We start from the raw sequence: 17,303 nt of genomic DNA, 5'->3' as shown, positions 1-17,303 counted from the left end.
AGTATTTAGGTTAAATTGCTGTGTTGGCACTTTGCGATAAATAAGTGGGTTTTGGGTTGCAATTTGGGCACTCGGTCTCAAAAAGGTTCGCCATCACTGACATAGAGCCACCAAGGCAGAACTCCCCCGCCCCTGCTAAAAAAAAAAAAAAAAATCCAATGGTCAAGTGATTAAAAGTATAGAGCAGGAAGGGTCACTGAGAGAGCACCAAATGAAACGAAAAGGTCTTCTGTCAGCAGAAGACCGTGATCGAAGGGGACTGATGAATACCCATGGGTAGGCATTCCAAAATTTTGGGGTCATGACCAAGATTGCCCTGTGCCACCCACTGAAATTTGGCAGGAAGAAGAAGAAGAAGAAGAAGAAGAAGAAGAAGAGGAGGAGGAGGAGGAGGAGGAGGAGGAGGAGGAGGAGGAGGAGGAGTTTGGATTTATATCCCCCCTTTCTCTCCTGCAGGAGACTCAAAGGGGCTTACAATCTCCTTGCCTTTCCCCCCTCACAACAAACACCCTGTGAGATGGGTGGGGCTGAGAGAGCTCCGAAGAACTGTGACTAGCCCAAGGTTACCCAGCTGGCATGTGTGGGAGTGTACAGGCTAATCTGAATTCCTCAGATAAGCCTCCACAACTTAAGCAGCAGAGCTGGGAATCAAACCCGGTTCCTCCAGATCAGAGTGCACCTGCTCTTAGCCACTACGCCACTGCTGCTCCCAGGGGCCCCAATGGTCGGGTAGGGGCCCCATCCAATTCTAACCAGGGACAATCGTGCTAAGCTTCCAAGATGAGATCACGCTACCCTGAGACATCTTATAAAGTTGCCAGCTCTGAGTTGAAAAATAGCTAGAGATTTTGGGGGTCGAGCCTAAGGAAGGTGGGGTTTGGGGAAAGGAGGGACTTCAATGGGGTATGATATCATAGGCTGTTTCCGCATGGGGAGAAAACAGCGCCCTAGGGATGGTTAAAACACCGTCCGTGGGGTGCTGTTCGCACAGCAGGCACTGCTGCATCGCAGCGGTGACATGCTGGGCCCGCCCAAGTGGTGCGAAGACGCCGCTTTTTCGCATCACCATTCCCTGAGTCTTTTAACTGGAGAGGCGAGGGTCGAACAAGAATCTATATGTAGATTCTATTTTGTTACATGCTCTTTTATAAAATTTCTATCTTTTAAAAGTATGTATCATTGTTGTTATTTGAATGCTATTAAAGGTTTCAGTTCAGTTCAAACAGGGAAAATGGATTTTGCTTTCCCAGCAGAACTACAACGCACAAAAATGCGTAATACCTTAAAATCAGTAATGAGGAATGGAGTCACCCTGTAACCTTTTAAGATTTAAGATGGAGAAGTATTTCAGTTATGACACTATTGCTGTTTATTTCCTTATATACCTTTCTTTTTTTGCGTGCATCTTTCTTAAGATGGAGCAGCAGTGGCGTAGTGGCTAAGAGCAGTGGCTAAGAGCAGGTGCACTCTGATCTGGAGGAACCGGGTTTAATTCCCAGCTCTGCCGCTTGAGTTGTGGAGGCTTCTCTGGGGAATTCAGATTAGCCTGTACACTCCCACACACGCCAGCTGGGTGACCTTGGGCTACTCACAGCTTTTCGGAGCTCTCTCAGCCCCACCCACCTCACAGGGTGTTTGTTGTGAGGGGGGAAGGGCAAGGAGATTGTCAGCCCCTTTGAGTCTCCTGCAGGAGAGAAAGGAGGGGATATAAATCCAAACTCTTCTTCTTCTTCTTAAATAAACTTCTCCTAATTTAAGAATATTTTGGAGTTTTGCCTCTGGAGTTCAGCAGTTCTGGCCAACGCAAGCCTCCACCTTCTTGGTTCAACACTGGTTGATACATTAGCTTTTCAGAATAAATTTCATATCAGAGTAGACATTTCAACAGCGGTTTCACATCCAAACCAAGTATTCTATGCACTCCACCCTGCCCTCATTTTCCTTCACTGTCAGATGAGTTGAAGCTATTTGCTTTACAAACCACTTTCCTAACTGTCTTCAAAAACATGTTGGCAGAAAGCTGGCGTGGTGTTGGGCTAGGACCTAGGTAAATGTGGGAGATCCAGATTCAAATCCACACTCTGCCATGGAAGCTTGTCAGGTGATCTTGAGTCCCTAACCTACGTTGCAGGGTTGTTGTTGTTGTTGTGACGATAAATGGTGGGTATGAGGGGTAGTATGCCACTGCATCCCCACTGGGGGAGAACAGAGGGATGTTCATTTGTTTGTTTATTTATACCCTGACATTCTCCCAGTGTAGACCCAAAGAAGCTTCACATCCTTCTATGCTCCTCTATTCTATCCTCACAACAACATCCCTGGGAGGTAGCTCAGCCTGAGAGGTTGTAACTGGTCCGAGGTCATCCAGTAAGCTTCTGTGGCAGAGTTGGGATTTGAACCTTGGCCTCCTTCCTATAAACAAATACAATACTCCAACCATTAGGCCACACTTCCTCTTGATAGAAATAAATTAAGCATAAGAAGAAGAAGAGGAGTTTGGATTTATATCCCCCCCCTTTCTCTCCTGCAGGAGACTCAAAGGGGTTTACAATCTCCTTGCCCTTCCCCCCTCACAACAAACACCCTGTGAGGTTGGTGGGGCTGAGAGAGCTCTGAGAAGCTGTGACTAGCCCAAGGTCACCCAGCTGGCATGTGTGGGAGTCTACAGGCTAATCTGAATTCCCCAGATCAGCCTCCACAGCTCATGCGGCAGAGCTGGGAATCAAACCCGGTTCCTCCAGATTAGATACACAAGCTCTTAACCTCCTACGCCACTGCTGAAGTAAATAAATAAATATTGATCCAAAATAAGATAAGAAGAAGGTCTTTAAAATGACTCTTCTCAGCTCTGGGATCCGATGATAATACAGTACTGGAAAATACCTCCCCCCACCCCCCACAAGGGAATTGTAAACCTTTCCGCTAGGCAGGGAAACCAAACCAAACCAAACCCAAACCAGCAGTAAACAGGTGTGAAATTATTGAAAGACGAAACAGAACCTCAAATAAATAAATAAAGCAAGCTAAAAGGAAGCTGAACCAACGAGAAAGGATGGCTAGAAGTAGTGAAGCTCAAAACAGCTCCACTGAATCCTGCGGCAGTGATCTACGTAGCCCAACCCCTCTCCTACCAACAAATGTATTCTCCGCTTGCTGCCAGGGCCAACGTGGGGATGTTTGTTCCCCCAACTTGCCTCCCCGTTTTACGGAGAGAAACCCGGCTTCATTCAGACTTCAAATGAACATAACCCGTCCTTCCCAGAATGCGAGGGAGAAGACTGTTAAAAATGTCAATATTTTCTCTAGTTAACACTGAAGCCAAAGAACATTCTGATCTCTCAGCCCCAAAGTATCCCTGCTGTTCTCCTCTGAATATCTATTTGCCGACGGTCCCTTCTAAACCTACCTCTCACCCTACCAAAACACACACATACCAAACTCCATTTCAGCCTCATGCGGGGAAAAAAATCCACACGCCAAGCCCCTCGCATAGATTCAGATCCTGCCTAAATGGCAGAAACAAAATTAATTATTCTCATTTAATGTAATCCCCATATTGCTTTAGGGCACAGTTCAGATTCTGGAACCAAGAGCTGCAGGTTTCTGCCTGAAAAGCATTTCCTGATTTTGTTTAGTCCCCTTTCAACACAGCCAAATATCACAGTATTTGTGAGCAAAGGAAAACTATAAAATACACTTTTAAATGTATTCTTCTCCATTTTGGGTTTAAAATAAAAAGAGGGCAAACCAAAAAAAAAAGGGGGGGGGGGCAACGGAATTCCCCAGACAGATGCCAGATTCCTAAGTGGTGAGAGAAAAGAAAGAAATGCCCAGCACCAATTCGTGCAATTCATGGGAAAAATAAATGCGGATCTTTTAAAATCATATTTCACATCTCAATGTCTGAAGTGGATTATTCTGCAATCATAATACTGAATAAACGAAGAGGAAAGAAGCTTCCTGGGGTGAATTTACACTACAGTAAACTAGATCAAGATGCAAATAAAAATGTATACTGTAATTAATTTCTGTGTTCTGCGCTTCTTTCTCTGCGACTTATTCTGTGGTCCAAATGATCAGATTACGTAGCACAGAAGGTAGCCAATCTACCGCAGGAACCAAAGCCTTGTTGTGCTACTAGGCTAACAGCTACTTATTTGCAAGAGGGATGCCCAGAGAGCCAGTCTGAGACCCATCAGGGGCCAGCACGGTAGAATTATAAATGTACAGCAGAAGAAAATAATAGCAAACAAGGTTCCACCAATTATGGCAGTGGGTATGCCAGTGCTATGTCTAAAATGCAGCCAGAAATTTAGAACTGGGGCATCAGATGAACAACAAAGCAACCAGTTCTGGTGGGCTGTGTGGCCGTGGTCTGGTGGATCTTGTTCCTAACATTTCACCTGCATCTGTGGCTGGCATCATCAGAGATATATCACCACATCTGATACACCACATATGAAGATGCCAGCCACAGATGCAGGCGAAACGTTAGGAACAAGATTCAGCAGACCACAGCCACACAGCCCGGAAAGCGCACCAGAACCAGTTGAATCTGGCCGTGAAAGCTTTCAACAATATTATTATTATTATTATTATTATTATTATTATTATTATTATTATTATTATTATTATTATTATTATTATTATTATTATTATTATTATTATTATTATTATTATTATTATTATTATTATTATTATTATTATTATTATTCTTATTATTATTATTATTATTATTATTATACGTAATGGACCGCCCTATTTCCGAAGGGCTCAATAAAACAAAGCAAGCCTTCGAAGAAGAAGAAGAAGAAGAAGAAGAAGAAGAAGAAGAAGAAGAAGAAGAAGAAGAAGAAGAAGAAGAAGAAGAAGAAGAAGAAGAAGAAGAAGAAGAAGAAGAAGAAGAAGAGCAGCAGGAGAAGGGGGAGGGGGAGTTTGGATTTATATCCCCCCTTTGTCCCCTGCAGGAGACTCAAAGGGCCTTACAATCTCCTTGCCCTTCCCCCCTCACAACAAACACCCTTGGAGGTGGGTGGGGCTGAGAGAGCTCCGAAAAGCTGTGACTCGCCCAAGGTCACCCAGCTGGCGTGTGTGGGAGTGCACAGGCTAATCTGAATTTCCCAGATAAGCCTCCACAGCTCAAGCGGCAGAGCTGGGAATCAAACCCAGTTCTTCCAGATTAGAATGCATTTGCTCTTAACCACTACGCCACTGCTGCTCTATAGAGTTAAGGGTCTTACATTGGAGCAACTGCATCATCAGAAAAAAAAACACCTCTTAAGTTTGAAAATGTCACGACCAAACTGAAAAGCCCAATGCTCATTCCCAAGATTTCTGATGTGAACTTGAATTGCCCCCGTTCAAAATATCTTGGCCTAAATACCTATCAAGAACCGTCTCTCCTAGGACAAGTTGGTGTAACCGTCACCCTCTGCCCCACCTCTTCTGCCAATGGGCCCGGCAGAGCATCTCCCAGTTCAATCCACATAAGCCTCACCTCCGTTACACTTTTGCAAGGGGTGTAAGTCGGAACTTTGAAAGAGGGCCCAGAGAGTAATCGGATTGCATTACTGTGGGTGAGGACATGGGTTGGTGGAGAGGAGGGGGTACGGACATGAGGCAGAGGGGTTAAAATACGATTCCTGTTTTTTTAAATATTCTGATGTTTCTGAATGGTTTAGAGAACAACCCTAGCTCAGCGGGCCTAGTCAGACTCCTATTCAGGTCTATTCAGTGGGTCTTAAACCAGCAAAGTGTTCTTAGGGTTGTTAGTGTTGTTATTTGCATCGTGAGCCACTTGTTTGGCTAAAGAGGGGGAGGCTTATAAATGCATAATTAAATATGCAACTAAACCTCACCACAACCTATTCAAACTTCTACATCTTGATCCCTTTGTATAGCAAATATACTCAAATAAGGTGTTGGGTTATTGCTGGTGTTTTCTTTTTCTTTTCTTAAAAATTCAGTTTATCTTAACCCACAAACCATAAAGAAGCTGCAAAAATAGTTGCTGGATTAATTATCTGTCTAACCCAGGTTAGAAACTAAGCAAATCGTACACTGGTCGGGTGCTGTGTGGTTTCCGGGCTGTATGCCAGTGTTCTAGCAGCATTCTCTCCTGACGTTTCGCCTGCATCTGTGGCTGGCATCTTCAGAGGATCCTCTGAAGATGCCAGCCACAGATGCAGGCGAAACGTCAGGAGAGAATGCTGCTAGAACACGGCCATACAGCCCGGAAACTACACAGCACCCAAGTGATTCCGGCCGTGAAAGCCTTCGACAATACGTACACTGGTCGTTTTCTCGGCCTGTATTTTCATTGCAGGGAACAGAAAGTTAAATACAGAGATTCAACCTCCTTGATTTTCTTCTAGGTCACACAGATGGAAACAACTGCCGTGATAATTACTACATTTATATACTGCCTTTTAGTTAATGTGTTTAAAGTAGTTCACCGTGTAAAATAATGACTTACACTTTAATAAAAGACAGTAAAAAGTTGGTGAAGGACCAGCTTTGTTACTCTCCTGTGGAAAGGAAGAGGTTAAGAACAGCATTCTTCCTGTCTTTATAAACACTGCTAACCCACAAAGGTTATGAAAATAACACTATTCTTTTCTTTTTTTACATATCTCTGCTTTTTGTTACATAGTGCCGGTTTTTTAAGAGATGTAAGAATACAAACCGGTAATATCAGATTTGATTTGGACAATCAAAACTACCTATAGTCAATATCATTTTACCCAATTCCATTGGATATACCAGTATAACTGAAGCCACAATGTGGTTCTTCTGGAATATAATTATTTGTCTAAGAACTATGGAACCTTCAACAAGCTACTAAGGCACAGGTAGATTCAGTAGTGTTGGCTGACTACATGATCCCCCCCCCCCCCCTCCAGGAATGAAAAGGAAAATAGCAATGTCTGGCCAGAGGAGATTTATGAGACCCTCAAATAGGATGCTTCTGTTTCCTCCTGAAGGCAGACAATGTCAGATAAGAACCAGGGCCAGGTAGGAAACCCAACATGTTACTGTGGGGTCAGGGGCCAGACTGCAACATCCCCCTCAAAGTGGCTGAAGAGATCTGGATTCATACAGTTGCAGAAGAAAGACACTAAAAATAATTTCCACAGCTAAATTCTTCATTGTACTATCAACAACAACAAAGAACCTTTATTGGCATAACAACATTATATACACAGATCCACTTAACCAAGTAGAGGGAAACTAAAATAAATGTACAGGTAGAGAAGGCTGATGTTCAGGATTTGCTCCTAAAGCGCTGTTTTATATACAAATCCAAAAATTTGGTGACTGCATTGTTTGCATCACTTCTGGGGCTGTCCAACAGAAAGGTAATCTTTTGCAAGTCAGATGCATACTCTTTTTTGAGTAGCAGGGGTGACAAGTATTTGACTCTGGGTACTGTGTAAAGTGGACAATAAAGTAAAATATGGTCTATAGAGTCAACACAATTCCCGTTGCATATGCATAGCCTTTGGCGGCAAGGGGTTTTAGTGAATCTCCCTGTTGATACGGCTGATGGAAGGGCATTGCAACGGGCCAACATCATTGCTCTACGGAGCCTGGGCACGGTTATCTGCATTGTACTATCGCAGGAGACAACAAAGCAGAATTGGCCGGTGGGGGGTGGGGGGGTGGGATGCCTCTCCCAAGTACATTTACAGTCCCGCAGCTAAGCATGCTCAACGACAACATAAACTTGGAATATTCTAGTGATACTCACTGTTCTTGATCCAGAACCAGTTGAGGTGACTTAGCTTTGCAGCTCCTGGCCTCACTAACCTCTTCATCCCAGCCCCCTCCCCTCTGCTCCATGTGGGTCCCTAACACCATCGGGACCCATTATTCTTTTTGGGAGGGTTGTGTAAGGGTTTCGTGGGACGCTGCTTTAGGACATAACTGTTGTTTTAAATTGTATGTATGGTTTTATATGTGATGTTTTATACTGTACACCGCCCTGAGCCCTTCGGGGATAGGGTGGTATATTAAATCAAATTATCATCATCATCATCATCATCATCATCATCATCATCATCATCATCATCAATAACAACAACAACAACAACAACAACAACAACAACAACAACAACAATAATAATAATAATAATAATAATAATAATAATAATAATAATAATAATAATAATAATCCCCCCACCGGGTGCCGCCTTGTCGTTGGCGGGGGGCTTAACTGCTTCTGTGATGTTGAGAGCTGTGCTGGCGGTAGTGCAAACTACCAGCAGGTTCAACCATGCCAGAGTGGTCTTAATTGAGGAGAAGGACTAAGTGCACCCAACCCATTAAAATATGGTGAAACAAACTCAAAAAGAAGTCTATACTCGGCAAACTCGGTCAAGGTAGCCCAGGATAATAAGGACACGCGAGCCGGGTGCTGGTGAACCTGGGCATCCCGGCTTCGAATAAAGTGGGCTACAGGAACCAGGAGGACCCATTGCTGAGCAAATCCAGGGCATGGGCCTGCAGGGCAACTGGAAGCAAAGAAACAAACTACAAAGCTGACAGAAATTTTTTCAATGCCAGAGAAATCGAACTGTCATGAACTGCTACCATAAATCAGAGACCCCAAAAAAGCGCTGGCTACTCAAAAAACGGATGTACCGGCTGTGGAAACTTCCAGAATATCCAGATTCAACTGTAACTGAACGCTGAGACTTTGCTGACCAGAGGCTGATTCATAACCAGGAACAAGGTGTTCAGTGAAGAGTCGAACTTTGAAAGAAATAACGGAAAAATCATGGAAACAGTAGAACAGGCAACTGTGGAGACAATTGTGCCAAGGAGTTCTAACAAAAATCTGAGTCCACTGAACATTTTTGAGACAGAAGAAAATGCAGAAATTTTGCATGAGAAAAACCTGTGTCCATTTTTCTTCGTGACACCTGGCACACATTGACCACAAGGCAACAAGAACTTAAAGAGAAAATTCTTGATCTATGCTGCATCAAAGGAAGAAAGGCAAAGACTGCCAACATTAGAAAATAACAGTACCAAGAAGAACATCTGGCACCCCTAATGGAAGATGCTTGAATGCTGCACTCGCAACTATCCAGATAACATCAATGGAAGAAACTAATCAGCTTTGCATACAGTACAAGCAGTGATTGTAACACAAGAATTGGGGATACAAAAACTGGAAGCCCGCATAGAAAAATGACTGGAAGGAAAACCAAAATGGAAAATCTAGGTTGGAGTTAAAAATCAAAAGAGCCCTACGATCAGATGCAAAGCAATCTGAAGAAAGAACATGAAGGAACAAAAACTGAAAAAATGTCAAAAAATAAAGAATAACCTGATTAAAAAGATATACTGGCTGGAAATCACTAAGAAAAAAGAATTGAAGAAGCACTTGAAATTGTGAAAAACAACAAATCACAGCAACAGCCAGAAAAAATTGAACGATATGAAGCTAGAGTAATCCAGTACAAGAAACAAAATCAACTTACCAATCTGATCAAAGGCAGTTCTACCAGAGTCTGAATCAGCAGGCAGCTGTGCAGAAGAATGAAAAACCAGAAAAACAGCTGACAAAATACATTCTGGAAAGATTTGTAGGAAACAGAAAAAAGGCTACAACTGTAAAAATGGTTGGGTGGATAAAAAGACTTTGAAAAGAAATTTTCCAAAGAACAAGATGAGAAACTTTGGAAATAACAACAGAAAATGATCAGTAAAAGAGAGAAAAAAGTCAAAAATTGGACATAACCTGGCAAAGATCAGTTGCATGGATTTTGCCTCAACAACATTATCTGACCAGCCTGCACTCAAAAAAATGGCCAAGCAATTCCAATGAAATGCTGCAAAACTGGAAACTTATCAGTGAATGGATAGTAACTGGGAAAACATATTTGATACAGGAAAAGATTCAGCAAAAGGGACAATACCAGGAAACTACGGGCCATATAACGTGTTTGCCTACAATGTTCAAACTGCTGACAGGCATAAGTGCTGATCAAATCCAAAGTTACTTCCAGGCAAATAACATCTTGCCAGTAGAACAAAAATGTAATAAAAGAAGAAGTAGGGGCACCAAAGATCAGATTCTGATTGATAAAATCGATACTGGAGAACTGCAAAAGCCACAAAACAAACCTGTATACAACGTGGATTTGATTGACAAAAAAGCATTAGAGCTCACTGCCACACAGTTGGATCATCAAATGTCATGGATGTCATTGGGGTTTTGTGATAGAAATATTAGCAAAGTTCTACTCCAAAATGCAATGAAACACTGGAAAAACTGGTTGAGTTGTTTGTGGGCAACCAAAGCTATGGAACTGTCAACATCAAAGAGAGGAATTTTCCAGGGTGACTCACTGTCACCATTGTTGTTCATCATTGCAATGGATCCCCACTGTCAACAATTCTGGTACAAAAAAAAAAAAACAAAACCTGGGCTATCAAACTGCAAAGAAATTCACCAAAATTTCCCACTTGCTGTACATGGATGATCCTAAAGCTTTATGGAAAATCAGAAACTGACATTCAGTCACTGACCAACACAGTCAGAATCTTCAGCAATGACATTGAAGTATGGAGTTCGGCTTGGACAAAATGCATACAGTGGCATTTCGAAGAAAGGGAAAATTACTGGACAGTAAGGCAAGCATAGAGATGCCCAATGGAAAAAACTCATAAAAGTGCAATCAACCTGAATCCTACTAAATACCTGGGAATACTACAGCTGGACAACATCAAGAATGGACATGTGAAAAAATGTGGTCAGGCAGGAGAATATGTCCAAAGGGTCAGAAAAAATTTTGAAGAACAAATTAAACTTGGCCCGGGGAATAGGATCCGGAGCTATCAACTACCTGGAGCCATACCCGTCATCAGATACACTGCTGGAATTGTGAACTGGGCGCTTAAGCAGAGGCTGGATGATCTGGACAGAAAAAACAAAGAAAGAGCTGATGACAAATCCACTACCTCATTACACCCTCAATATAAAGTGATGTTGACAGACTTTACCTACCCAGAAAATCAGGAGGTAGAGGGCTTCTGCAAATTAAAGAACAAACGGTGGAAGAAGAGAAACATGCACTGGCAGATTATGTGAAAACAGTGAAGAACCAACATTGATGGAAGTCAACAGCAGAAAACTGCTCCAAAGTGCAAAAGACAAAGAGTGACATGCCATAAAAATACACTGCAAAGCAGAAGAGAAAACTGGCAAAAGAAGGCTCTCCATGGACAGTTCCTAGAAAAAATTGAGGGACAAAATTGACAAAAGGAAAAAAAAAAACCTGGTTGTGGCTCACAAATGGAACTTTTGAAAAAGAGGAGACTGAGGAGCTTGATTCTTGCAGCCCGCAAGGAACAGAAACAGCAGAGATTCGAACAAGCACGCCATGAAAGCAAGAATTGAAAAGTCAAATAAAGATACCAAGTGCAGACTCTGCAAGGAAGCAGACGAAACAATAGATCACATACTTAGCTGCTGTAGTAAAGAAGATCAGCATGAATGGGACTACAAGCAGAGGGCATAATACTGTTGCTCAGATGATTCACTGGAACTTCTGTGCCACAACTACCATCTGCCTGTGACAAAGAACTGAATTGGAATCACAAACCTGAAAAGGTCACTACGAAAATGAGCACGTAAAACTACTCTGGGACTTCCGAATTCCAGACTGACAAAGTTTTGGAACACAATACTCCTGACCTCACGATTGACAGGAAAAAAAAAGAAAGATGTGGATAGTTGATGTTGCAATTCCTGGTGACAGAAGGATTGATGAGAAGCAACTGGAAAAACTTACACGATACGAGGATTTAAGGATTGAACTACAAAGACTCTGGCACAAACCAGTAAAGGTGGTCCCAATGGTGATCGGCACACTGGGTGCAGTGCCTAAAGATCTTGAACAGCACTTAAAAACAATTGGCGCTGACAAAATCACCATATGTCAGCTGCAAAAGGCCACCCTACTCGGCTCTGCACGCATTATTCGTCGATACATCACACAGTCCTAGATGCTTGGGAAGTGTCCGACGTGTGATGTAATACAGAATCCAGCATATTGATCTTGTTTGCTGTGTATAACTGTATAATAATAATAAATAATAATAATAATAATAATAATAATATTAATAATAATAATAATAATAGACACTTCAGCTGACTTAACATGCCTGAAGTCAAACGAAGACAAATTTTCTTCCACACAGGGAACGAGAGGAAGAAAAGCTATAGTTTTGTTGAGCCCCATATGAAGAACTCCGGACAGGTAGCAATAGTGTATTGTGCTGAGGAACTGACCCTTCCAAGTGTGCACACACACACACACTTTTAACAGAGACCAATCCATATGTGTATTAAACGTGAGTAGTGGAGAGATGATGATGATGATGATGATAACAACACCACCAACAACAACAACAGGGTTTTCAAGGCAAGGGACATTCAGACCTGGTTTGCCACCACTGGCCCCTGCTTGTGACCAAGGACCTCTGTGGAGTCTCCCATCAAATTTCTATCTGGCTCTGACAATGTTTAACTTCCAAGATCTGATCACATCTGACTAGCCTTGCCCATCCAGGTCAAGGCAAGAGATGAGCAGAGGTGGTTGCTGTTACCTGCCTCTATGTAGCAACACGGGTCTCTCCTGGTGTTCTCCCAATCAAATACTATCTTGCTTCCAAGCTCACATGAACTTGGTCCAGTCTGGGATATCCAGGCTGCTGGAGAGATGAATATTATGTATTTGCTGAGATGTCCACTACTCAATATTGACTGGTAAGTTGTGGGAAATAACAGGGAACCCTTTGTCTGTAGCACAGGAAATGTATACAGAGTTGTTGATCTTATTTATTTATGTTTTATGTATTTATGTATTTATATTTTTATTGAAGGAATTCATATGACGCTTTCTCCTGCGCCCCCAAATAGTAAACAATTAAAATATTTTTAAAAGCACCAAAAACCCTTGACATTTTAGAGCGACCTACTACCGGTAGGTTTTTCAGCGTTCCAAAGTTTAATGATATCCAAATATGCTGCTAGTCCTATTGTGAATTTATCAGACTGTTTCTGTTCAAATAATATACTTTCTTTTGTTTATTACAAAATGGGTTTCCTGTTTTCAATTTTTATTTTTTCTTTCCTCGGAGATGGCAAAAAAATAATACATGCACTGAGGTAGCACAGCGTGTTGCAGTTTGCAGCTTGCTTTTGTTGAGAATATTTACACATCTGTGTTGAACAAAATGGAGGCATCTGTACTTTTAAATTCCAAAAACATGCTAAATTAAGTTCAGGAATCCTGCCCATTAAAGATGTGAAGGCCCAGACCAAAAAAAAAAATTGAAAAAGGGAGGGGGGCATTTTTATTTCCTGAGGCCTTTTTCAGTTTTCTGATAGAAAAATTAAAAATCTGGGGAAGTACAAAAAATTCCTATGAAACATTTCCCCTTTTAGAATGAGCTAGATGCTTTCAGAAACGATGTGGGCAGGCTCTACACATAAATCCAAGATGCCTTTCTCTACTTGGAAGGATACCTAACCTTCAGGTGGGGCATATGCAAGACTCTCACTGCTTTTCCGTTGTTGAATGAACTGGCATAAGTGCCCCAGAGCTGGTGTAACTGTCCCTTAGATTGTCACAAGTAGCATTTAAGCCAACCCGAGTGTAACACCAACTCCCTGTTTTAGATGGTACTATAGCGCATATTTTTCAATTTCCCCTCAAATTTCTACTTTTTCCTCCGATATTTTTTTTCTTCTTTGACTTAAACATTTCTGGAAATTTTACATCCTCAGCGCTGATAGGAAAGAAGTACTACATATATTTCAGTGTCCCAAAACTGTTGGGGTGGGGGGTGGTTTCCTGTGGAGAAAATATTTTGCATGACAAGTGCAACACAATCGAAAAGGCCTGACACCAGTTGCCAGAATCCAAATTCCCACTTAGATGACAGTCTAAGTCAGTGGTGGCGAACCTATGGCACGGGTGCCAGAGGTGGCACTCAGAGCCCTCTCTGTGGGACTTGCGCACAGAGTTCATCAAGTGGGAGGGGGTAGAAATTCACACACACACCACACACACACATATCTAGGCTGGCCTGGGCATGATCCTTTACCTGGGAGTAAGCTTGGTTGCTGGCAATGGGGCTTGCTTCTGAGTAAACCCTCCTAGGATCGTGATTCACTCATTTGAAGCGTTGCACGTTTGCTTCACTAAGTTATTCAGAACGCGTGACTCGGAACCAACTGTTTTTTCTGAACTAAAACCTCAATATTCAGGTTAAATTGCCGGGTTGGCATTTTGCAATAAATAAGTGGGTTTTTGGTTGCAATTTGGGCACTCGGTCTTGAAAAGGTTCGCCATCACTGGTCTAAGTGTACAGGCAGATTTACATGCAAGACGGCCTCGCCCAGATACCAAGGTCCCGAAGAGTTTAGGGCTTGATGGTTTAAAACCAGTACTTCAGTTATGTCCAGAAATATACCCAGTGGTAACAGTGTGCATATCTCTAATATGTGCACCATTTATTGAAAATCCCTGGATAATAGCTTCACTATGGTTTTCAGGCCAGCTGGAGATTCCTGGCACTTTTCTGAGGGAGTCCCAGGTATGTCTGCAAGACAGTAACCAAACCTTTACATTACTCTGGGATCAGCCCAGCGTGTCTACTGCCTGCCATGTGAAACTGGGCATTGCCTGCATATGGCTAGCTCCTCACTCCCAACTTCCTGATTATCCTCCTGGCAGTTTTCAAGCAGCTGTCAGACTGCACAGGGGAAAGGTACAAGACTTCACGGACCTTCACAGCATGCACACCGTGGAGAAGAAGAAAAGGCATCCTTCCCTGGCAACCTTTTCAGGAACCTGCCTTTCAAGTAGGAGCAGAACCACTGGAGTACAGTGTCTCTCTGGAATGATATACTATAAACAAAAATGCCACAGTTCCCTTGAAAGCCACAAACAAGCAGTGTGTGGCAAATGACTGCCAATAACAGTCTCTTAGTATTGGACCTTAAAGATCTGGAAGGCAAGTCAAACACAAGCCTGACACATTTGACTTTTTAAAAGAATTACAAAGACATGTCTGGAATTTCTGGACACTTCCCTACACACTCCATTTCACAGAAAAATAATATGAATGTCCACCTTTAGATTGTTCTCAAACACATGAGCTTCCTGTTCAATGCACAAAATGTGGAGGGTGCTGACTTCTTTATTTCCTTTATAAACAATGACCTGGAGCAATTGCACCCATTCATGCAAGATGCCACGCCCATTCCAAGACTAGGAAAGATGCTGAAGAAACAGCTGCATTTGGGAAGTGGGGAAACAGGCAGGCTTTTCACTTCTGCTGTAGGACAAGAAGTGGTAGCATGGATTATTTGTTTTTTCAAAACTGTTTTCAAAAAGAGATCTTACAGCAAAAGAAATAGGGGCAAAAAATGATTTAAAATGGAGGGGGCCCACGCACCAATGACAGCCGGACTTGTGCTTTTAAAATGGTGCAAGAGTTAGAAGAGATTGTAGAAGAAAACCCAAAACTAAATAACTACGTCCAGCACGGGCAGGAGACACAACACCAGATTACTCCTTAGGAAATATCTGAAAATGATGGTGCCTAGGGTAAAAAATGTTTCTTCTTTCTCTTTCTCTTTTCAGAAAAACGTGGAAATTTGGGGGGAAACTGAAATATATTTAGTGCGTATTTTCTTAACAAGCCTAAACTTATTTTGTTGCCTTTACACAAAAGGAATCATTTCAATTTAATTAGCATGAATTGTATTAATTGGCATATTCATAGCATTTAAAAGTTTGTATTTTGCCTTTGTTTGCTACAAGCAAAATGGTAAGTACGCCAAATATTAAAGAGAGAGCTGCAAACTGCTACAACCTACTATGCTCTCAGCATCTATCACTCCTTCCAAAAGAAATATATATTCAAAGGCATTTTAGTGCTCCCTCAAATTTCTTGATTTTTTTAAAGGAAAAAATTGGGAGGCCTTAATTTTTCATGCTATTTGTTTTGAGTGAATAAAATCTCATCTTAAATGGCATTTCACAAGGAAAACAAATGACTGTGGTCCCCAAAATCTCCCAAAACTGTTTCTTAAAATGTGTCATTCAGTCCAAAAGAAAAAAAAAAACATAACTGGATGTATTTTTTTTCCAGTGATCCCAAAAATGTCCTTTGGAAAATTTGAAAAATGTTCTTAGATTTGTGTGCAATGCATTTTGAGCAAGGAAAAGGGTCTCCTGAAAAGAACTTCACTCATTTCAAAGAGGAAAATATTTGACAGGAGTTTTCCTCACATACTTGGCTTGCAGAATTCAATGCCAGCATAAGTTTTGAATGCCTTCATTATAAGGTAGTTAAAATCAGAGTAGAACCATTTTATGAAAAGCGGGCCCTTCAGAGCTTGCTTTGTTCTTAGAGCTTAAAGGTAGATGCATAGTACACTAAAGTCAAACAAATTGCCAAAGTAGAACTGAAACATGACCAGCAACCGACTAGAAACTCTGCCTTCCCTAACTTTAGGAAGAAATGCCAGATTCCCATTTTCCTACTGACGTGATAAAGATTACATACAACAGCAGAATGCCAAAATTAGCTCAAAATAGCTTCCACTACCACAAAAATATGTATATATATTTTAATCTAGCCTCAGAAAAGTTAACATCTGCAGCACAGGAGAATGTGGTCATACAGCTTCCAGCACAAGACATTCTTGTCGAGGGCCACAGCTTTTTTGAGAACCAAAACCTCATTCCCTACTACACTCACCCTGAAGTCAGTCAAAATATGGGGGGATTATAATAGTATACTGTTACTATCATCTGGGCTCATTCCGCACATGCAGAATAATGCACTTTCAAACTGCTTTCAGTGCTCTTTGAAGCTGTGCGGAATGGCAAAATCCACTTGCAAGCAGTTGTGAAAGTGGTTTGAAAACGCATTATTTTGCGTGTGCGGAAGGGGCCCTGGAGAACCAGGTTTGAGTTCCCGCTCCTCCAGACTCTGATCTGGAGAACTGGGTTCATTTCCCCACTCCTCCACGTGAAGCCTGCTGGGTGACCTGGGGCCAGTCACAGTTCTCTCAGAACTCTCTCAGTCCCACCTGCCTTGCAGGATATCCGTCTGCTGTGGGGAAAGGAAGGGAAAGGAGTTTGTAAACCGCTTTGAGACTCCTTAAAGGTCAAGAAAAGCAGGATATAAAAACCAGTTCTTCTTCTTATGACAACAGATGGGGGGCTGTCTCCTGCCTCGTCACAGGTAGGCTTCGCTCCTCAATTTCA

The 17,303-nt window shown here is 42.1% G+C and overlaps 1 protein-coding gene across 2 annotated transcripts in view; it reads right to left on the bottom strand.

The window, feature by feature from the left end:
- NFIX (nuclear factor I X) overlaps nt 1-17,303 on the bottom strand; it is a 259,293-nt gene that overhangs the window by 209,343 nt on the left and 32,647 nt on the right. Inside the window, exon 1 of one of the 2 annotated variants that reach the window (XM_048491596.1) lies at nt 7,751-7,770. The exons of the other annotated variant lie outside the window; for it this stretch is intronic. The gene's annotated coding sequence lies outside the window, so the exon portion shown is untranslated. Of the gene's footprint in view, nt 1-7,750; nt 7,771-17,303 lie in introns of those variants that run through there. 2 annotated transcript variants of the gene reach the window in all.

Source organism: Sphaerodactylus townsendi, linkage group LG03, assembly GCF_021028975.2.
Source record: "Sphaerodactylus townsendi isolate TG3544 linkage group LG03, MPM_Stown_v2.3, whole genome shotgun sequence".
NCBI lineage: Eukaryota > Metazoa > Chordata > Lepidosauria > Squamata > Sphaerodactylidae > Sphaerodactylus > Sphaerodactylus townsendi.
The sequence above is the reverse complement of the archived record's forward strand: the minus strand, read 5'-3'. Positions and strand labels throughout refer to the sequence as shown.